The sequence below is a fragment of the Bos grunniens genome, chromosome 10, assembly GCF_055505025.1.
Source record: "Bos grunniens cultivar Pamir isolate PY7600 chromosome 10, Bosgru_T2T1.0, whole genome shotgun sequence".
NCBI classification, from domain to species: Eukaryota; Metazoa; Chordata; class Mammalia; order Artiodactyla; family Bovidae; genus Bos; species Bos grunniens.
This window is the reverse complement of record NC_141174.1, coordinates 33,869,551-33,892,701: the sequence shown is the minus strand read 5'-3', so window position 1 is coordinate 33,892,701 and position 23,151 is coordinate 33,869,551. Positions and strand designations below refer to the sequence as shown.

General features: G+C 41.7%; 1 pseudogene; it reads left to right on the top strand.

The window, feature by feature from the left end:
* The first annotated feature begins 390 nt into the window (after window positions 1–390).
* On the top strand, window positions 391–1,743 carry LOC147364288 (tubulin alpha-1A chain-like; annotated as a pseudogene).
* The last annotated feature ends 21,408 nt before the right edge of the window (window positions 1,744–23,151 follow it).

The window sequence follows — 23,151 nt, the reverse complement described above, 5'->3', positions numbered from 1 at the left end:
GTTTATTCAGACTAGCAAATCAGTTTGTTTTCCCTGAGTGTAAACCAATTGAGTAAGTTGGAGAGTGTTCACAGATTAAGAAGAAGAGGGTACCAGGTAGTAATAAACACACATTTGCTGCATAGTACACAGATCATCTGGTACAGAAGACTGGACTCCTCATTCTTTGAGGACATTGAAGAAGTCCCTGCCCTCATGGAATGTATGGTCCAGTTGCAGAGATATTCTCAAAATTCAAAAACTCAGCATTCGGACTGAGTTGTATATAAGGAGCTGCAGACGCCCATGTGCCACAGGTTCTCTTACATCGACCACCTAAGAGTAGCGCTGTAACAAGTAACAATCTCTTCTCCTCTCCGCCAACTGCTCGGCAGCCACAGAACAGCAGCTATGTGTGAGTGCATCTCCATCCACTTTGGCCAGGCTGGTGTTCAGACAGGCAATGCCTGCTGGGAGCTCTACTGCCTGGAACATGGCCTTCAGCCCGATGGCCAGATGCCAAGTGACAAGACTACTGGGGGAGGAGATGACTCCTTCGACACCTTCTTCAGTGAGACAGACACTGGCAAGCATGTGCCCAGGGCAGTGTTTGTAGACCTGGAATCCCCACTCATTGATGAGGTGTGCACTGGCACCTACTGCCAGCTCTTCCACCCTGAGCAGCTCATCACAGGCAAAGAGGATGCTGCCAGTAATTGTGCCCGAGGTCACCACACCACTGGCGAGGAGATCACTGACCTCATCTTGGACCAGATTCAGAAACTGGCTGAGCAGTGCACAGGTCTTCAGGGCTTCTTGGTTTTTCACAGCTTTGGTGGGGGAACTGGTTCTGGGTCACCTCCTTGCTGATGGAATGTCTCTGTCGATTATGGCAAGAAGTCCAAGCTGGGGTTCTCCATTTACCCAGCCCCGCAACTTTGAACAGCTGTAGGTGAGCCCTACAACTCCATCCTCACCACCCACACCACCCTGAAGCACTCTGATTGTGCCTTCGTGGTAGACAATGAGGCCATCAATGACATCTGTCCTAGAAACCTCGACATTGAGTGCCCAACATATACTAACCTGAATAGGTTGATAGGTCAAATTGTATCCTCCATCAGTGCTTCCCTGAGGTGTGAAGGAGCCCTGAATGTGGATCTGACAGAGTTCCAGACCAACTTGGTGCCCTATCCCTGCATCCACTTCCCTCTGGCCACATACGCCCCTGTCATCTCTGCTGAGAAAGCCCACCGTGAATAGCTTTCTGTAGCAGAGATCACCAATGCTTGCTTTGAACCAGCCAACCAGAAGGTGAAATGTGACCCTTGCCGTGGTAAATACATGGCCTGCTGCCTGTTGTACCGTGGCGACATGGTTCCCAAAGATGTCAGTGCTGCCAGTGCCATCATCAAAACCAAGCGTACCATCCAGTTTGTGGACTGGTGCCCCACTGGCTTCAAGGTTGGCATTAATTACCAGCCTCCTGCTGTGGTCCCTGGTGGAGACCTGGCCAAAGTAAAGCAAGCTGTGTGCACGCTGAGCAACACCACAACCACCACTGAGGCCTGGACTCACCTAGACCACAATCTGATGTATACCAAGCCTGCCTTTGTTCACTGGTACATGGGTGAGGGCATGGAGGAAGGAGAGCTTTCTGAGGCCCATGAGGCCATGGCTTCCCTTGAGAAGGATTATGAGGATGTTGGCGTAGATTCTGTGGAAGGAGAGGGAGAGGAAGAAGGAGAGGAATACAAAAGTTAAAATGTCGCAAGGGTGCTGCTTTCAGCACCTTTGCTTATTCTGTTTTAAAACTTGAAAAGTTGTGGTCTGATCAGTTAATTTATATATAGCAGTGTATACTCTCATATACTATTACTGACCTATGCTTTAAAACATGGCACTTTGTTATAGACGCAAGCTATCCATTTCTCTGATGAGTTTAAATAAAGTATTTCCTGTCTTAAAAAAAATAAAGCAAACTCAGCATTCATAAAACTAAGATCATGACATCTGGTCCCATCACTTCATGGTAAATAGATGGGGAAACAGTGGAAACAGTGACAGACTTTATTTTCTTGGGCTCCAAAATTACTGCAGATGGTGACTGCAGCCATGATTTTAAAAGACACATGCTCCTTGGAAGAAAAGCTATGACCAACCTAGACAGCATATTAAAAAGCAGAGACATTACTTTGCTGACATATGTCCGTCTAGTCAAAGCTATGGTCATGTAGGGATGTGAGAGTTGGACCATAAAGAAAACTGAGTGCAGAAGAATTGATGCTTTTGAACTGTGGTGCCGGAGAAAACTCGTGAGAATCCCTTGGACTGCAAGGAGATCAAACCAGTCCATCCTAGAGGAAATCAGTCCCGAATCTTCACTGGAAGAACTGATGCTGAGGATGAAGCTCCAATACAATACTTTGGCCACCTAATGCAAAGAACTTTTTCATTGGAAAAGACCCTGATGCTGGGAAAGATTGAAGGCAGGAGGAAAAGGGGATGACAGAGGATGAGATGGTTGGATGGCATCACTGACTCAATGGACATGAGTTTGAGCAAGCTCTGGGAGTTGGTGATGGACAGGGGAGCCTGGCATGCTACAGTCCATGGGGTTGCAGAATTGGATATGATTGAGTGATTGAACTGAACTGTAGAGACAAAATGTACACATACAAGACACCTTACACTTTTGAGGCAACATATTAATAAAAGCAAAAAAAAAAAAAAGATGTAAACTATAATTAAATACAAAAGTTCTAAGAATAAGTAAAGAATAAAATGATTAGAACAAGGATATAACTAGTAAGTGAATATTTTTGAACTGAGTTTAAAAGTGCAAGTGTTAGTCACTCAGTCACATCTGACTCATTGCAACCCCGTGGACTGTAGCCTGCCAGGCTCCTCTGTCCATGGGATTCTCCAGGCAAGAATACTAGAGTGGGTAGCCATTCCTTTCTCCAGGGGATCTTCCTGACCGGGTGATTCAAACCGGGTCTGCCACATTGTAGATTCTTTACCCTCTAAGCCTTTTGAAGATGAAAGCTTATAAAAGATATTTCCCAACACTGCTGCAGCTACTGCTGCTAAGTCGCTTCAGTCGTGTCTGACTCTGTGCGACCCCAGAGACGTCAGCCCACCAGGCTCCCCCGTCCCTGGGATTCTCCAGGCAAGAACATTGGAGTGGGTTGCCATTTCCTTCTCCAATGCGTGAAAGTGAAGTTGCTCAGTCGTGTCCGACTCCTAGCGACCCCATGGACTGCAGCCTACCAGGCTCCTCTGTCCGTGGGATTTGCCTGGCAAGAGTACTGGAGTGGGTTGCCATTGCCTTCTCCTTCCCATCACTAGTCTAGATTAAATAAAGGTTGCTGCTTGATGGCTTTTTTTTCATGTTAAATATGCAAAGAGATATGTATGGTCCTCTATCAGAAAAGTTAAGCAATGAATTCTTTTCCTTTAACAAGAAGACCTTCAGTGGTCCTTTTGGTTTCTCTTTGTGAAATAGAAATTTCAATGCTTTTCCTAGATATTGGAGGCTATCAATGCCACATGTAAATTGCCTTTTATTCCATACACATTTGGATTTATCTAAGCAGAGAAGTGTGGGCATAAAAGTCCTAATTTAATATACATTTTTTAGGATAAATAGCTATTAGTTCTATTATGTTATGCCAAGGTGAAAGTTAGATGACTCATAGCCAATAAGGAAAATATCACTATACAATCCCATACAGGTAAACTTGAAATATATGTTATAAAAGATTATTTTAGCTCCAGAATAAACTTGAACATATCGTGGTGGCTCTCAATATAGAATGACTTTAACTTCACTTTTGTGCATGAAAGTTCAGAAATTAACTATTTTGCCAGACAACCTGCTTTTTTGCTGTGTGCATGTCTCTCAGGCCTGTCATTACCAGCTCTCTTTTATTTTCTATTATAAATGCCTTCAAATTCCATCCTCTGTAATCCTGACATGACTCATAATGATCAGATAGCTGTAAAAGAAATCCCAGGGGAACCATTTCTGTCCCTGAACTTCCACTCAGCTCTTTTTTATATCTGTACAAGAGAGCCGAACATGATCTAATTCATTATTACAATTTAGCCTTAAAATAAGGATCCCGCATTGTGGGAATACTCACTTGATTTCACTGGCCACTAATGGAAACTCTCACAAGAGAGCCTCAGAGAAGGGACAGTTCAGTAAGTTGGGCTCCAAATCCTTTAATACACACACACATACTTTCTTTCACTTCAGCTCTACTTTGCACCCCCGCCACCATTTTTTTTTAAAGACATATGGGATAGCTGCCCATTCTTTCTTCTGAACAAAATAAAATATTCTGCCACTTTAAAAACATGTTTTAATTAATTTTTATTGGAATATAATTGCTTTACAATGTTGTGTTAGCTTCTACTGTACAGTGAAGTGAATCAGCTATATGTACATATATATTTCCCCCTCTTTTTAAAGATTTCTTTCCATTTAGGTCATCACAGCATGAGTAAAGTCCCCTGTGCTATACAGTAGTTTCTTATTAGTTATCTGTTTTATACAGAAAGAGAAAAACAAATACTATATATTAAGACATCTATGTGGAATCTAGAAAAATGATACAGATGATCATATTTAAAAAGGAGAAATAGAGACACAAACATAGAGAACAAATGTGGACACCAAGGAGGGAGATAGGCTGAACTGGGGGATTGGGATTGACATATTAAAACATATATGTTTTAAAACCATTGTTCTAAAAGATGAGATATAATGCCTTAATGCTGTCTTCCACTTTAAAACCACTACCTTTAGAGTCAAGTTCTCGATAGGAAATATGGTCCATCAATGAAGAGAAATACAGTGAAGGAATTAGTTCATCAAATAAAGAGCATTCAAAATAAGTGAAATTAAAGAGCAGTACTTAGTGGGTCAAAATTGTTGATTTCTTATTTCTGATAAGTATGATCAAGGGATTCCACTTAAGTGTTACTCAACATGTCTAAATAAAATTCTTGGCATGAGTTTAAGGTTCTGTAATCTCATAAAATGAGTTTGTACTTTCCAGGATTCTGCCTGTGCACACATAACCCATAAGAATGAGCTGAGTCCAGGGGTCTCAGAGTTATCTGCCTTAAACGTGTGCCTTGCGTTTCATTTTAGGCTCACTCTGAGTGGATGCTGCCACAGCATCAGTTCTCTTAGGGAACGCAGCCCTTGGAAGTGGCAGGCATAAATTAACGTGAACATACTGACAATGTTCATTTCAGCCACTGTACTGATGTCAGATTCAGCAAAGAACTTTGAAACAAGATCCAGTTTATTCTTATTCAAAATGAGTGTGATATACAATAAAAAAATAACTACTAGAACATTACAGTTTCAAAGTGCTCTTTCATTACCCACTAGCTCAATTGGTCTCTGAATTATCCTCACAAGGTAAGTACTATTTCACTCATTTTATATTATATTGAAACTAGGGGAAGCAGGAGGCTAATTTGACAGAAACTCAGATTTTTCTGACTCCAAACTCCCCAAAGGGAACAAACTCACCTCTGGTTTAAAGTTTGACATTTTTTGATTCAAGGGCAGTATCAGAGTTTCGGTATCTTATAAACCCGATGGGCAAAAATTCCATCTCTCTCAATGTATTTCTTCAAAATATTATCTATGCAAGAAAGAGGAAAAGTATTTTGATGTGAAGGTAGAAACATCTCAAATATGTTGAGATCCATGAACATTTCCACTAGTTCTTCCTATTATTTATTATAAATGGAGTCATGTGGATATAAATTTACAAGAATAACTCTAAAGGCATCAAAATGCAATACAAAAGACCAGGGGTGCAAATGCTATTGCAGAATTATGGCAATTAAGTCCTTAAAAGCAGTCTTATTTCATTCGTGGAGAGCAACAATTCATTTAAGCTGATTTATGTGGCTGAGGAAGAAAAAGAACTCCATCTCAATTTAAACTCATAATAAATCTTTTGACTACATTGACTCTTATTTTCTAATTAGTCACTAGAAAGTTGAACTCAACTAATCAAGTTACTAATCTATAATAATGGTCAAACTAGATGTGCGTGACATCAAACTCACACACAACACAAAACGAACCTAGAAATTAAAGATCTAGTACTCAGCTTTAGGGGGCTTCCCAGGTGGCGCTAATGGTAAAGAACCTGCCTGCCAATGCAGGAGACATGAGAGATGCAGGTTTGATCCCTGGATCAGGAAGATTCCCTGGAGGAGGGCATGACAGCTCACTCCAGTATTCTTGCCTGGAGAATCTAATGGACAGAGGAGCCTGGAGGGCTACAGTCCATAGGGTCACCCAGAGTTGGACACAACTGAAGTGACTTAGCAGGCAGGCAGGCACTCAACTTTAGAGCTTAGTGAGAAATAAGTTTACTTTATTAATTTAGTTTTTTATGCATTTGAAAACATGGCATAGGTACACAATAGTAGAAAAAATTCAAGAAGCAGAAAACAACGCACAGTAAAACCTGAATGTCAGATCACTGGGCTTCCATTCCCAGAGTGAACCACTGTGAAGTGCTTGTTTATCTTCTGGACATGGTCCATGTATGGATAAACGTATATATGCGTATATGTGTATTTCTTTTCCATTTTTACACAAATGGTAGCACATTATACCCATTATTCTACACTTTACTTTTCCCCTTGTGCTATGTCTGAAAGGTAAGCCCCTGTCTACACACACGGAGCTAATTCATGCTTCTAAACGGTTGCATAATGCTCTTTGTTACATCTTATGGAGGTACTATCAATGAGATATGCCCTGCAGATGGATCTTTAGAATGTTCCCAGCCTTTTGCTATTATTTGAAATTATGCTGTATTCAATGTCCTTTATGTACATATGTAAGTTATATTTGGGAAATAAATTCCTAAGATAAATTTTTAACTCAAAACATGTTATTCAACTGGGAATTTCTAACATTACTATTTTAACTGAAACTACTCAAGAAGGATTTAACATCATTAAGAGAAAAAGAAATGTTAATGATCACAAGAGTGTTAATGATCTTCCAAACACCACACTGAAATGAAGTGAAAGTTTTTCTCAAGGAGTGCTTTGTGTGTGTATTTGTGTGCATGCGTGCACAATGTTAGAAGGTCAGAAAGAAGAAGAAGGGGGTAAATTCTATCACTCAAGGTCTAGTTACTCATTAAGACCTCTGGGAGAAAGGGTATCAAAAACAGTAATCCACAAAGCTTCTCTCTTCCTTAAGGCTTTATCTCTCTCACCACCTCTGCTGCCTGCTGACATGAAGTGGCTGAAATGATATATGCTAGAACACATATAGGTAGATAGATAGATCTTGCCTTTAAACCACACAGTGGCCTGTGAAGAGAAAAACTCCCTCATCCAGACCTGAGACTTCTTATACCTCAAGGGTACCCCTGGAGTCTTAAGAAAAGATAAGAAGAAATTAGACATATCTGACACTTCTCCATCTTAGGAAGCAATTTTGTAGGCAGAACCAAACTTTCCTATAATATCCTACTGCAATTGTGAAACTCTTTCAGCTTAGCTGAGAATCCCCCAAATTTCAAGGTGCTCAAATAAAGGAAGGGTCTGGGTGAGCATAATGTTTGCACGAGATAAAATGTAAAACCCCATCTATTCTTTCTTTTTGGAAAAAAAATTAAAATTACCCAGCATATTTTTCTAACCAACTGCCAAAAACCTGAAATGGAATTTTTTTTTTTTTTTGGTCTTGCTCTTGACTGCTGATGCTGGCTTCCTTCGAGGCAATTCAGGACAGCATCTGGCTTACCTCATGTTCCACTGAAATACAGGTTCTGAAAAGCAGGCTGAAGATGACATTCTGGAAAGAGGAACTGTGTTCTATGTGGAGCGGGAGAAGGACTGGGGAGGTGGGAACAGGGAGCGGTGTTAATGCAAATGTATTCCCTGGGCTTATTTGCTGGCAAACTGAGTCGACACCCAGCCATTTGAATCTGGGCCAGCGAGTTTGGCACATCTTCTGCTGGCAGAGTGCAAGCCCAGCACAGCATCCTGCTGCTGTTGGCATGTGTACAGCTGTCTTTCTTCATCTGACTCTCCACCACGGCGGCTGACTCAACAGGTGTTGCCAGGGACACAGTGTGTTTGGCAGCTGTCAACTTTCAATAATCATCTTTGTAGCATATCCCTTTCTATTCCTCCCACCCCAGTTCTACCCCCTTGCCACCCCGCTTCAAAGCTCCCAGCACCACTTGGGTCTTTTCGAAGAGCAGAGTGGGGCAGAGATGCTGAATGAGGCACGTGGTCACCTGGAGGGTAAAATCCTGTCTAGGTTTCCACTGAAGTAGGATAGGAGTTTTACAGGTATAGGCCTTTGAGGTGCACTCAATTATCCTTTTTTAATTCCCCACTCTGAGGCAAACTGTCAACCCATGTTTTCTTGATCTTTATTTCTTCCATTTTTTCTATTAGATTTTTGAGTGCTAGTTCCTCTCCGTATAGCCTGAGAGATCTTAACCATATTCTTTAACTATTCAAGCCTTGGTTCTCTCATCTGAAAAATGGAGATAATAATATGGTTGTCTATACCAATGAGATAAAGTGGGCAAAATATTTAACACTAAGCGCCAGTATACTTTAATGATTCCCCTCCTCGCCCCCCCCCCCCACCCACCGCCCCAATGCCCTGGAGTTTCATCCTTAAAAGTCCTAGGCTTTGGGACTTTCCTGGTGGTCCAGTGGATAAGAATCCACCTGCCAGTGCAAGGGACATGGGTCCGATCCCTTGCCCAGGAAGGAGCCGTAGGGCAACTAAGCCCACGCGTCACAAATACTGAGCCCTAGAGCCCGTGTTCTGCAACAAGAGAAGCCAGGATTATGAGAAGCCCGTGCACCACAAGGAAGAATAGCCCCCACCTGCCACAACTAGAGAAAGCCCACAGGCAGCAACGAAGACCCATGTGGCCAGAAATTAATTAATTAATTGTTTTCAAAATCCCTAGGCTTTAATGATGGCCACTGATTTCCAAAGATGTGACGCCTTGCTCTGTTCTGGGGCTTCTTTTCCGTTCTTATCAAAGTCAGAATCAGAAAACACCCTGGCCGCTGAAAGTCTGGGCTTCCTCAATGGCTCAGTGGGTAAAGAATCTTCCTGCAATGTAGGAGACATAGGAGATGAAGGTTTAATCCCTGGGTCAGGAAGATCCCCTGGAATAGGAAATGGTAACCCACTCCAGTATTCTTGCCTGGGAAATCCCATGGAAAGAGGAGCCTGGAGGGCTACAATCCATGGGGCTGCAAAGAGTCAGACATGACTGAGCAACTAAGCATAGCACATACAGTTATTTATTATAGCCTTATTTATAATTCTAAACATTGGAAATTCCTACATGTTCACCAGTAAGAGATAGATAAATAAATAGATGAAGAAATAATGGCAGAGTAAGTAGTAGGTAAAATTAGATTAAGTAATTAGATTAGTCAATGAATTAATTATGTGTGTGGTCCTTACTACATGTCAGATGATTTCTATATATTAACTCATCTCGACCCTGTAACCACTCAATGTGGTGGATACCATTATTATCATCATATTTGCTGATGAGGAAACTGAGGCAAGGGAAAGCAGAGCCTCTCATATATATACATACATATGAACACGGATTTCATAAACAAGGTCAAGTGCAAAAAGCAAGTTGGCAGGATAACACATGAATCAAAGAATTGATGCAAAGTTAAAAAACTCACAAGGGAAACACATATATAGAATATTATACAAACAAGCAATGAGAAAATGCACCCCAGGTTCATGTTGTAGTTGCTTCAAATAGAGGGGAAGGAGGGTGGGACTGAGAAGTGTACAGGGGAGACTCCACTTTTATTTGTAAGGTCCCATTCATTTAATTTTTAAAAGGACATGCTAGATTTTTTGATGATGGCCATTTTGACTGGGGTGAGGTGATACCTCATTGTAGTTTTGATTTACATTTCTCTAATAATTAGTGATGTTGAGCATCTTTTCATGTGTAGGAATAAATCTACCATATGACCTAGCAACCCTGAGATACTGGGCATACACCCTGAGAAAACCATAATTGAAAAAACACATGTGCCCCAATGTTCATAGCCACACTATTTACAATAGCCAGGACATGGATGCAACCTAGATGTCCATTGTCAGATGAATGGATAAAGAAGATGTGGTACATATACACAATGGAATATTACTCAGCCATAAAAAGGAGTACATTGAGTCTATTGTGGTGAGGTAGAAGAACCTAGAGCCTGTTATATAGAGTGAAGTAAGTCAGAAAGAGAAAAACAAATATAGTATATTAACACATATATATGGGATCTAGAAAAATGGCATGGATGAACCTATTTGCAGAGAAGGAACGGAGACCCGGGTGTAGAGATAGACCTCGTGGGGAAAGTGGGACAGATGGACTTGGGAGTGGGTGGGACGAATGGAGGAAGCAGCACCAACATACATACACTGTCAGGTGTAAGCTGGGTGGCTGATGAGAAGCTGTTGTGTAGCGCATGGGGCCGTCTGGTGCTCTGTGATTGATGACCCTGAGGCATAGGATGGGGGGCGGTGAAGGAGGCTAGGGAGAGAAAGGTTGTATGTATAATTATGACTGATTTACGTTGTATGGCAGAAACAAACACAGCATTGTAAAAATTTTTTTTTTTAAAGGACTTCCAAGTTTTAAAAAAGTTAGGTCACTCTGTGGAATGCATATAATGTTTTAAAGTATATTTTCTGCTGTATTTTCTGTTTTGTAAAACAATGTATATATATAAAAGGGCATACATTATTTTGATAGGATTTCACAAACATTATTAAGCAAAAGCATGTGACTAGCATTCAGGTCAAGAAAAGGAGTGTAAAGGCTCAAAGGCAGGCCTGTGGACCCTTCCTCAATCATAACCCCAACCACCATCCCCCACGGAGGGAATCTCCATCTGAGCTCTGAGATGCGCACTGCCTATTTCTCCCCTCCAACTCTCCCATCTGTGTCTGTATCCTAAACATCAGACTCCATTTGTCCTGTTTCCTAACTATAACAAGTGGAATCATTTTTTTTCATGGCTATCTCTTATTCAGTGTTGTTCTTTACTCACTGTTGTTGAATAGACTTACTTCCACATTTAGTTATCCTACTCACTCTTGATGGACACTTGGATTGTCTTCTCTATACTTTGCAAGCTTAAAAGAAAAGACAGATGTTTTGTCCAGCAGATACCCAAGAATAGGTATCTTCAGATTTTTCCTTAGCTAATCTTTCACAAAGGATGAGAGTAGCCTTACTTGTTTAACTAAAAAAAGCATTTTCCTTTGGACTTCTTGTCGATTTATGTCCTTGAGTTTCTTCTTCACTTCCCTAAGTCAACAGGTTGCATTTCTTTGCTACTTTATTTGCCTTTACACTGGGAAGTACTATGAGTATTGCTGTCCTGAATGGGATCACTGAAGCCACAATCTAACTCAAACCCTTTGTTTGACATTTGAAGAAACATGCTTTTGTGCCCTGCAGCTCATTTTTTAAACACATTTTAGTAGCTCTGAGATTTATAGGTGGTAACTTGGTCATTGGCATAGGAGTTTTAAATGTTCTATTGTCTCTGGCAGCTGGTTAATCGTATGTTTAAGAAGAATGCGTTGCCAGCGTTTCTCTGCAGGGAAAATCTATTCTATATGAGACCCATACTGAGAGCCACAAAGATGTTGCCAAACGTCTAAATGAATTTTTCCCTCCTCATTATTAATCGTTATACAGCATTGCTTTAAAAAAAACACCACCCCAGGACCCAGTAGTGAGGAGGATAGAGCCCACAAAACAGCATTATTCTCCCTGCACATACCAGTAATCAGGCCAAGCAGCAAAGGCATTTTTTATTGTAAGGACCTCAGCGATGCTGTAAAAGGCATCTTCCGGCTCTCCAATACTGCCATTAATATGTAAAAGCTTAAGCTTGCTAAAAGGATTATTGTACATCATATCAGATGGTAAACTGGCATTGCAATGATTACATGTATCTTTTTGTCATTTTCTCACAAAATATGTTACTCTTGAACAATATAATTGGCCTCTTACTAATGTTAATGATCAAATTGGCATAAATGTAACACACTATTTTAAACGGAAGGCATGTTTGCAATCTCTAGGGTCTTGAATGTATGCTTTACAGCATGGTCATTATACTCAGTATGTGTGTATGTGTGCATGCATGTACCCATATATAAACATATATACAGTATGTACATTTTATGGTAACAGAAAGCACAGATTTCACAAATGGGTCTTTGAGTGTGATGTCCTTACTTTCATCGTGGCTTCATGCTGCTACTGCTGCTGCTAAGTCACTTCAGTCGTGTCCGACTCTGTGTGACCCCAGAGACGGCAGCCCACCAGGCTCCCCCATCCCTGGGATTCTCCAGGCAAGAACACTGGAGTGGGTTGCCATTTCCTTCTCCAATGCATAAAAGTGAAAAGTGAAAGTGAAGTCACTCAGTCATCTCCGACTCTTAGCGACCCCATGGACTGCAGCCCACCAGGCTCCTCCGTCCATGGGATTTTCGTGGCTTCATAGACCCACATATTCTACATATAGGAGACAGAGTACCATATATCGGGCAGTGGTGTAATGCATATACCACTTCCCAGGAGACAGCATCCCAACCATGCAAGATGTTATCCCCACAGCCAACACTTTGGCTAAGGCTTCAGTAGGCTGTTCAGTCATTTAATCCATGTAATAAAGCACATAGTAATGCTTTGATCATGAGACTATTTTCACAGCCCCCCCTTTTTGCCATAAAATGGGTCCCTTGACCTGAGGCAATTTGTGGGAGATATAATATCGATGGATCAGATGGTAGTATTAGTGGAGCTGCTGTAAGCATGCAAGGCAAACTAGTCACGATGAACTGCTACCTCCTCCCAGGTGTAAGGGATTTAGATGTAGTTGACCTACCACTATGTGGCTGGCTGGCTTCCCTGAGGAATGGTGGCGAGCAGAGGGCTCAGTGTCCATCTCTACTGTGGGCAGGAGCTGGTTCAGACTCACGTAGAGGGATCCATGGTATTGTGTCACACAGCCCCAATCCCTTCTACTATGAGCACTGTATTTATTAGTCATTAGGTGATGCTAGTGGTAAAGAATCCACCTGCCAGTGCACAAGAGGTAAGAGACGCAGATTCGATCTCTGGGTCCGGAAGATCCCCCAGAGTAGGAAATGGCAACAAACGCCAGTATTCTTGCCTAGAGAATTCCATGGACAGAGGAGCCTGGTGGGCTCTGGTCCACAGGGTCGCAAAGAGTCTGACACAACTGAAGTGGCTTAACACACACGCACTCAAGCAAGCATCAGGATGACTAAGGAGAGAGTCTGGCCGACATCCACAACATGGGTCAAACGCTTCACTTGGTTAAGAGCCTCTTCTAGAGATAATTCACATGAGACTCGAAGGCACACATAATTTGTGTGCCTCCCACGGGGTCTCTACATACTCCTTCCCCAGACTCTTGTCACCAGTCTTCCAGTTCTGTTCCTTCTAGATTCCCTTGTTAACCAGTCAAGATATTTACCATTGATCAGGAGTCCATGTACATTCCACGTATATCCATCAAGCCACTTCTCCCTCCACACACAGTAGACAATTCATGTGTAATTAGAAGGCCATAACAAATACTCCTCCTCCTTTACCACTCTTTCCATTTCTGCTGGTCTAGGTGGCTTGCCTAGTGGAGTGATTCAGACTCTCATCTCTACAGGACCTGAATCCCTGGTGACCATGCCCTTCTCAGGTCATGGCTACCATACTTATTCATTTATTGTTAAAATTGGACATGAAAGAACCAAGAGGCATGCCAGTGGGTCTACTGAACACAAACCATATTCTTCCCTGCTCCCATTGTGTAGCAGCATCCCTCCTGCTCCTGGCAATTTACCATCTCATGGCTCTCTACAAGTCAGATCTCTCCTGGTACCACTCTGACTTTGCCATTGATTGTGGTAATTGCACCTACCTTGCTTCTGATGTTTAAAGACCAATGACTACAATCCCCTTTGTTCTCAGAGAGCCCAATTCTGTAGCAGCATCTCCACCACCATTCCTGACCTGAGCTGAGGAAGAAGAAAGCTACCAATGAGCTTCTCAATGATGCTGGTGGCCCTTACCTTCCTGAAGAAGGTAAATCCTTGGCTAGACTTATATAATGTATTCATTTTAGCATGCCCACATTTTGTGCCTTTTGATCCTTTCCTGTACTACCTACCATGGTAGTTATGCTCCTTTCTCTACACTTAATGTGGCCATCAATTTTTCTAAGCTTCTAGGAGCATTCCTAGCACTGTATTAACACAATCTCTGGGATCTTTCATAGTCTATTAAATCTCATTTCCTAAACTCTTCCTTATTCAATTTTATGTTCTACCCTCTTTATTCAGCACCAGTCCTAAGCATACGCTCCTGGCCACAGCTCCTTCTGTATTTAGTCTCCTCTCCTTCCTCAGCCTAGCACATTCCTCACTAGGCTTTGCTGAGATTTGATCTTTGTTAACAGCCTGGTTATTTGGAGAGGAGATGGAATACAGAGAGAGAGGCATGAGGGAGAGAGCATGGTCTTTTAAAGCACTTGCATTATTTGAGTCTTCTGAATGCTATTCAAGGGGTCCCTTATATCCTGACAAGGAGAAGGGCCCCCTTCTGCAGGCCCAAGGGCTTCAGGAAATTCTGAGGTTCAAAGTCTTCAAATACTTATACCTAGTTGGACCAAAAAGAAGGCTGAGCACTGAAGAATTGATGATTTTGAACTGTGGTGCTGGAGAAGACTCTTTAGAGTCCTTGGGCAGCAAGGAGATCAAACCAGTCAATCCTAAAGGAAATCAATCCTGAATATTCATTGGAAGGACTGATGTTGAAACTGAAGCTCCAATAGTTTGACCACTCTACCTGAAGAGCCAGGTCATTGGAAAAGACCCTGATGCTGGGAAAGATTGAGGGAGGGAGAAGGGGGTGACAGGGGATGAGATGGTTAGATAGCATAACCGACTCAAAGGACATGAGTTTGAGCAAACTCCAGGAGATAGTGAAGGACAAGGAAGCCTGGCATGTTACAGTCCATGGGATTGCAAACAGTCAGACATGACTTAATGACTGGACAACAAAGACAACAAGATAGCCCCATCTCAAACCACAGGGTCGATGCTGAGCTTGGTGTGAAGCTCCACTATTTTAAAATTCTGAGTCTTGTCCTTCGTGTGTCTACACTTTGGCAGCAAGACATTAGACTCCACTTAAATGCTACCCATCAGGTCCTCTAGTTTTCATGTTTTGCCTTGAATTGGTTATCAATCACTAGAACCTAACTTTTTCTCTCTTCAAATAATCAGTGGCACTCAATAATAGCCACACATTCCCATTGCCCTTATAGACTAACATTTTTCTTACCCCTTACATGATAGAGATGTTGCATCAGATAGCACATCCCCATCCAATGGTCTGCCACCCCAATTTACTCCTGGTGAAAGTTTTAACAATTGCCTTGTGACAGAATGCTAGGGGCTAATCACATCCCACATGTTCTCAGTGATAGAGTTGTTGGTAGCTGGTTGTGAGTGATCCAGCACCAAATTCCCATTTCAGAGTCAGTCTCATTCCCAGGACAATTGTGGTACCAACTATGTTGAACTGGCTTCCCTGGAAACATGCTCTGAGTGAAAAATTGCATGCAGGTTTACTGGGGAGTACTTTTAGGAGATACTTCTGAGGGAAAGGGAAAGGAAAGGGTGGGACTAAGGATGAAGCTGATCCACTGTACAATTGTCACTGATTCAACAGAGAGCTCTAGAACCAGGATAGACCTTGAGACTTGTCAAAAATTAAGGCAAGGGGTCCAGGCATTTGTACCTCCACATCTTCTGTTATGAGTCAGAGGCCACTGGGGAAAGGTCATAACCTTGGTTGAGACATGTCCTGGCTATAGACATCTGTGATCTGTTACCCATCAATATTCCCAGCAGCAGGATGCACTGGCCTTGGGAAAGGGATCTAAGCAGAGCTCCACAGTATCCACTACATATCATTAACAGTTTCTATCAGATCTCTGCTATTCCCTATCCCCTTATCCCTAATGACAGTAGGGAACTAAATTCCAAGGCTGAATTCTCCTCTCTGAGTCTCAACATACCTCTACAATACAGCCACCAACAAATTTATCAAAAAGGAGAGTGCTGGGGCTTCCCTGGTGGCCCAGTGGTAAAGAATCTGCCTACGAATTCAGGAGATGTGGGCCTGATCTCTGGTCCAGGAGGATCCCATACGCTGTGGAACAACTAAGCCTGTGTACAACTACTGAGCCAGTGCTCTAGAGCCCAGGAGCTGCAACTACTCAAACTTGCATGCTCTAGAGCATACGAACCACCGCCAGAGAAGCCACGGCAACGAGAATCCGTGCACTGCAACTAGAGAGTAGCCCCTGTTTGCTGCAACTAGAGAAAACCCCTCGAAGCAACAAAGATGCAGCACAGCCAAAAAATAAAAAGTAAGAGTGCCTCCTTACCAGCAAATTTATTACTAAAACAAAGACAGTGTCTTCCAGACCCTTCCAGGGGATGTAGTCAGCTGATGGGCAAGTACTTGGCATAATATTAAGTCCTCAGTGATAGGATGAAAATCCCCCCATCAATGAATTTAGCCTTATAGTCCATCCCCTATTTAAACCTCTCAAGATCATTTCTACTGGAATCCTTCCATTCCTGCCAATATATAATAGCCAGGAGTTACTACAGTATTCCCTTGCCAATCTTATGGAAGCTAAATAATGGGAAATTCATCAAGACCAGGAATCAGTCATGAGAAATTAGGCAAGAGCATAGTCAATGGAATTGAAAACAAAGTGAGATTTGGTCACAAGAGGCAGTCTAGTGGTTAAAACACCATGCTTCCACTATAGGGGACATGGATTTGATCCCCAGTTCAGGAAATGAGTTCCTGCATGTTGCAAAGTAGAAAAGAAAAAAGGTAGACGCAGAAGCTGAAGTGTGGTCAGATTTTACCAATCAAGGGAGGGAGCATCTAAAACGTATCATCACCCCAAGATAACCTTCTTTCAGTGTTTTCAAAGGCTCATTTTTACTGAATGTTTTCCTTAGCCCTAGTCTTCCTGATTACTTTTCAGTTCTGTCACCAGGCAGAAGTCTACTCAGGGTTAATCAAGTACAATGTCAGAGCTGGTAGGGCAGGAAGAGTGACTTCAGGTGTTGGGCTAGAGTGCCTTCATTTCCCTTGACTCAGAACTAGATTAGTTCTAGAACCAAAGAAGGGACTGAGCTGAAAGATGGGCATACTTTGAGGCATTATACAGAATTGTTAAAAATTTCCTGGAATGGGAAATAAGATACAGCCTCCACTCAAATCTCAGCTACTCTACTTAGCACTTGAGTGTCCTTGTGGAAGTTACTAAGCTTGCTAAATTTCAACTAACTACTCATTTGTAAATTAGGGATGATAACATCCACCTTAGTGGACTGCAGTGAGGACTCAATGAAAATGTTATATGTGGAGTGCTTAGAACATGTCCAGCGCCTAACTAGTGCTCATTAACAGCAATAGTAACAGCCACATAGTTGCTGTTCTCACTATTAGGGGTTAAAGTGGAGGAGGTTGGAGGCGGAGAACCAAGCAGTTAATTATAAATATTGCCAAGAGAACTGTAGTCTCTGGCTGATGCAACAGGGGAATTCACAGGCCAATACCTAGGGAACTTGGGGAGAGCTATAAATAGTGTGAAGACCTGGGCAACCTTGCCAGCCTAGCAGAAGACAGAGCATGCCCGGCAGAGTAATGAGCACACCATACCCCCAAGTAGATGCCAGGAACCCTAGAGAGGCAAGTTAAATGCTATGAACAGAGTTCCCTATACATTTTAAAATATATGCAAAACAGGCAGGGGGTAGCTGAAATAATATTTGGGAGTATAAATTGACAGAATTCTTTGGAAAGCAGCTGGGGAATCTATCAAAGGTTTAAAAATGCTCATGACCCAGTAATCCACTTCTGAAAACCTAAGGAAATAATTCCAAATATATCAAGATCCCTAAAAGTAAAAATTAATTCTGTTATATTCATATTATTTATAAAAGTGAAGCACCAGAGGTACTTCCCTGGTGGTCCAGTGGTTAAGAATCCACCTTCCAATGCAGGGGACATGAGTTTGATCCCTGGTCAGGGAACTAAGATCCCACATGCCCCAGGGCAACTAAGCCTGCGTGCCACAACTAGAGAGAAGTCTGCAAGCTGCAGCTAAGACCAGACAAAGTAAAAAAAAAAATTAGAATAAAAAAAGCAAAGTACCAGAAGCAAACTAATGTTCAACATGAGGAAATAGTTATAAAAATAATAATATAGATTATATGAAATTTACATTCATTCAAGTGTTTATAATAAAATGAAAATATATCATAATAAATAAAAAATAGAACAAAAAACTGGCATATATTATGATAAGGACTATAGAAAAAAGAAACAAAACTTTCTTTTTTTAATTTTTATTTTATACTGGAGTATGCTGAAGCTGAAGCTCCAGTACTTTGGCCACCTGATGTGAAGAGCCAGCTCATTGGAAAAGACCCTGATGCTGGGAAAAATTGAAGGCAGGAGGAGATGGGGATGACAGAGGATGAGACGGTTGGATGGCATCACCGATTCAAGCAAGTTTAAGCAAACTCCAGGAGATAGTGAAGGACAGGGAAACCGGGAGTGCTGGAGTCCATGGGGTCACAAAGAGTTGGACACGACTGAGTGACTGAACAACAACACAATCTATTAACCATGTTGTATTAGTTTCAGGTGTACAGCAGTGATTCAGTTATACATATACATGGATCTAGTCTAATTCTTTTCCCATTTAGGTTATGACAGAATATTGAGCAGAGTTCCCTGTGCTGTAGAGTAGGCCTTTATTGGTTATCTATTTTATATATAGCAGTGTGTACATGTCAATCCCAAACTCCCAATCTGTCTTTTTCCCCTTTCCCCTCCCTGCCGGTAACCATAAGTTCATTCTCTAAGTCTATGGGTATGAGAAACAAAAATTTGAGTCCAAAAAAAAAAAAAAGCTTAAGGAAAATCCACATGTCCTCTGACCCTTTTCTCTAGGCCTACTAAACACATGCTGAAAAAACAGATGCCGGTGAAGGATTCATTCTAAAAACAGTAGAAAATAGATCTTGCCTCTTCCCCCAACACCAAAGGATGGATAGTGGCTGCACAGAGACTTGTCTTAGAATTCCAAAGCACTGGGTCTGGTTCCACTGGAATTGATTGATAATGACTGCCATGGGCAAATTCAGGGACAGTAGCAACAATTGCTCTGAATATTTGGCATTTGTGGACATGATTCCTCTTCCAGATAATAATTACAGCATAAGAAATACGGGGAACTGAGTGAAGCTGTTGTAGAGGAGGTCACTTCACTGAAATGCCTTCATGTCAGTATATCACTTTCTACCTACCTATCAGGATAGAAGTTTCCTTCTAACCCTGAGAGTCATAAGTCAAAATATTTCAGGCCCTCACAGAATCAGCAAGGCATATGTTTCGGGGGAGCTGGGAGCATAAAGGAAATTCCAGAGCCCCTCAAAAGTGGCAACACAACTGCTTCCTTCATAGGCTTGGTCTACAGGCTGCCCAAAGAGAATACCATGATTAGTGATTTCTCATACAGCCCACCATCCCAAAAGAAAAATAGATAAAAGCCATTTCACGCAACAGTTCTGAAGAAGCAATTTGCTTGTAAAGATTTTGCCCAGAGTCTATCAAATTGCAGGTGTATTTGTATATCAGGTTTCACTGCCTCCTGACCAGGAAGTAACCAGCCTGTACACTTGACCTAACCTAAGAATTTCTGAGAGTAAAATATAGAGCCCTCCAGCATCACCCAAATTATTCACCTGTCAGTGATATTCTCACCACTCTAGTCAGCGTCAGGTTACTCAATTGAGTATAAAATTTTCCCTTTAAGTTCATTCAAAGGTTAACTTCTTCAAAGGAAACTGTCAAAACCTGACATCACGTGTGGTTTGCAATGTGGTGGTAACATCAAACGTACAAACGTGCTCCCCTCACTAAGTGGGTTATGGTGGAACCAACACGTGTCTGAGTTCCAAGCAAAAGCTGGCCTGTGGCAACTTGCTTGGGAAGTGAGGCTCGCCCCAGCAGGCACAACACAACAGACACAAGTGGCTTAAAATAATTAGTTCCCATGCAGAGTGATCCACACAGTGTTTCCTAGACAAAGTGTTTGAAGCTTCAGCTTTCTTCATAAAGACATGGGCTGATGGGCAGGGGGAGGAGGCTTGAGACACAGGTTGAAAAAAGAATTTTCCAACATATTATAGAACAGAACTAAGAACACAAAAGTTGGTTTTCAAGGTCTCAGACACACTGAAAGGCTTATAAAACCAAAATTTCCTGTGAATAAGTTTTGAGCCATCCAATTATCTTTTAGTGGTCCAACCATCTTCCATTTCAGTTGAAAATTATATTTTATTTGCTAGTGATCTCCAGCTGGAAAAGTTTGTTGTGATCTTTCTTATTAAAGGCAGTGTTGTTTTTCTTTATATTAAAGACAAATGATGTTTTGGCTGGAGTTTCTATGAAAGTAAAAGTGAAAGTCACTCAGTTGTGTCCGACTCTTTGTGATCCCATGGAGAGTAGCCTTCCAGGCTCCTCAATCCAAGGGATTCTCCAGGCAAGAATACTGGAGTGGGTAGTCATTCTCTTCTCCAGGGGATCAATCCCAAGCCAGGGATTGAAGCTGGGTCTCCTGCATTGCAGGCAGCCAGGAGACTTGGGGACATGTTAGTTTTTTGTCCATTGAGTTTATTTGCCAGAAACATTTGGATGGGTGAAACAGTCAAAGCAGCCAAAAGTATTTTTGCTTCACATTTTAACCAAGGGCTGTCAGTCCTGCTGCTGCTGCTGCTAAATAGCGTCAGTCGTGTCCGACTCTGTGCGACCCCATAGACGGCAGCCCACCAGGCTCCCCCATCCCTGGGATTCTCCAGGCAAGAACACTGGAGTGGGTTGCCATTTCCTTCTCCAATGCATGAAAGTGAATAGTGAAAGTGAAGTCACTCTGTCCTGTCTGACTCTTAGCGACCCTATGGACTGCAGCCCACCAGGCTCCTCCATCCATGGGATTTTCCAGGCAAGAGTACTGGAGTGGGGTGCCATTGCCTTCTCCATGTCAGTCCTAAGTACATTCAAAATTAGAATATGAAGTGCAGATGTATCTGGAGAATTGTAATAAAAAGGGCCTTTGCTGCTTGACCTGATTACTGGTATGTTTCAGATTTATAGGAGATATTTATTTTAAAGGTAATGATGTAAGTTTAATTTCAGGCTTCCTAAGAAAACAAAGGGATTGCTTTTACCATTTATAAATGGTAAAAATAAATTGCTTTTACCATTTATAAAATAGGCACCTCTGAAGGGAGGGGTGCCATTCTTTGATGCATCCTAACTTGGATCTGTTTTATGATCATGTTGAAAATTGTTAGCATTCAAAGATATTTACTGTATAGAAACAGAATTAATCTAGGTCTTCATTTCATAAAGCTGGGAGCACTGATGGCCATTCAATTAATTAATAATGGAGGAAGAATCTAAATATCAGACATTCCTAAAAGCTCCTCAGCTTGATGAGCAGCAGAAGATAAGCATTTCATTAGTGCAATGACCACTTGCACCTAATTCTTTGATGTGCCCTAGATAAGCAACTTTAAATGTAATTACAAGGGCATTCTTGGGAGATGATTGCCAGCTGTTGTAAAGAGAAATGGCTCTCATTTTTTAAAAAAATTCTAATATCTTAATTCAAATAGAGTCCTATTGAATTGACTGCATTTTATATATAAAATATTTAGAAACCAATTAGCTATAATTATGTGCCAGATAAATTTTTTGAACTACTCTACTGCCAACGGTTAAAGTATTTAGACTTTCATGCACCACCAAAGCTGCTTTTGTGGAATTCCTTCTGTGATAACAGAAAATTTCCCTAACCTTGGAATAATGGAGAACATAGAACCCCAAACTTCATTCCAATCCATCTGCCTCCCACAACAAGAGTTTTCTAGCTTTAATTAGCAGTGCCTAAATAACTTATTCCATTTTGGAAAATAGTAGCTTAAAATTGCTTTATACATATATTAAATCCAAGCCCTCTTCCTTATAATTTCCACCAATTTATTTGTGTACTGTCCTCTGGAATCATATTGAAGGGGTAATCTACTGAAATTTGTTTTCCCAAGATAATCATCCATAGTATCTTCCACCTTGTCTCACAGTTTCTTCTTTTAAGATCCCTTATTCCAATAACTCTCTTTCAAGTTCAAACTCCAGCTTCCCTACTCCCTTAGTTGGCTTGCCTTGGTACCATAACCAGTGTCATTTTAAGTAACATATTGCTCATCGATTTTTTCAAGTGGGAACCATAATAGAAGCAACTTAAAAGTTTGTCATAAGGACTAAATGTAGTATCAAATGCAGGATATGTTTAATAAATGCTTGTTTTCCCTTTCCACGAGATGAAAATTTGGGAGCACTCATCTTCTGTTGGGTTCCCAGGTGGCACTAGTGGTAAAGAACCCGCCTGCCAAAGCAGGAGATATAAGAGACGTGGGTTCAATCCCTGGGTTGGGAAGATCTCCTGGGTTGGGAGAAGGAAATGGCAGCCCATTCCAGTAGTCTTGCTTGGAGAATTCCATGGACAAAGGAGCCTGGCAGGCTGAAGTTCATAGGGTTGCACCGAGTTGAACACTACTGAAGTGACTTAACACATGCACACTCCTTCTGTTAATGTAACATCTAGCTTATTGTTTCCTGTAGCTGTGTCACACTGATAACTAAAGTTGCATGATATGGACAGAATTGCGTCCCTCCAAAATTCATATTCTGAAACCTTCACCGCCCCCCCCAGTGTAACTATATTTGAAGAGATAATTAATGTTAAATGAGGTTACAGGGGTTGGGCCCTCATGTGATAGGACTGGTGTCTTTATGAGAAGAGGAAAACAGACCATCTCTCTTTCTTTCTCTCAGTCTTTCTCTCTTCCCATACCACAGAGGAAAGGCGCTGTGAGGATGCAATAAGAAGGTG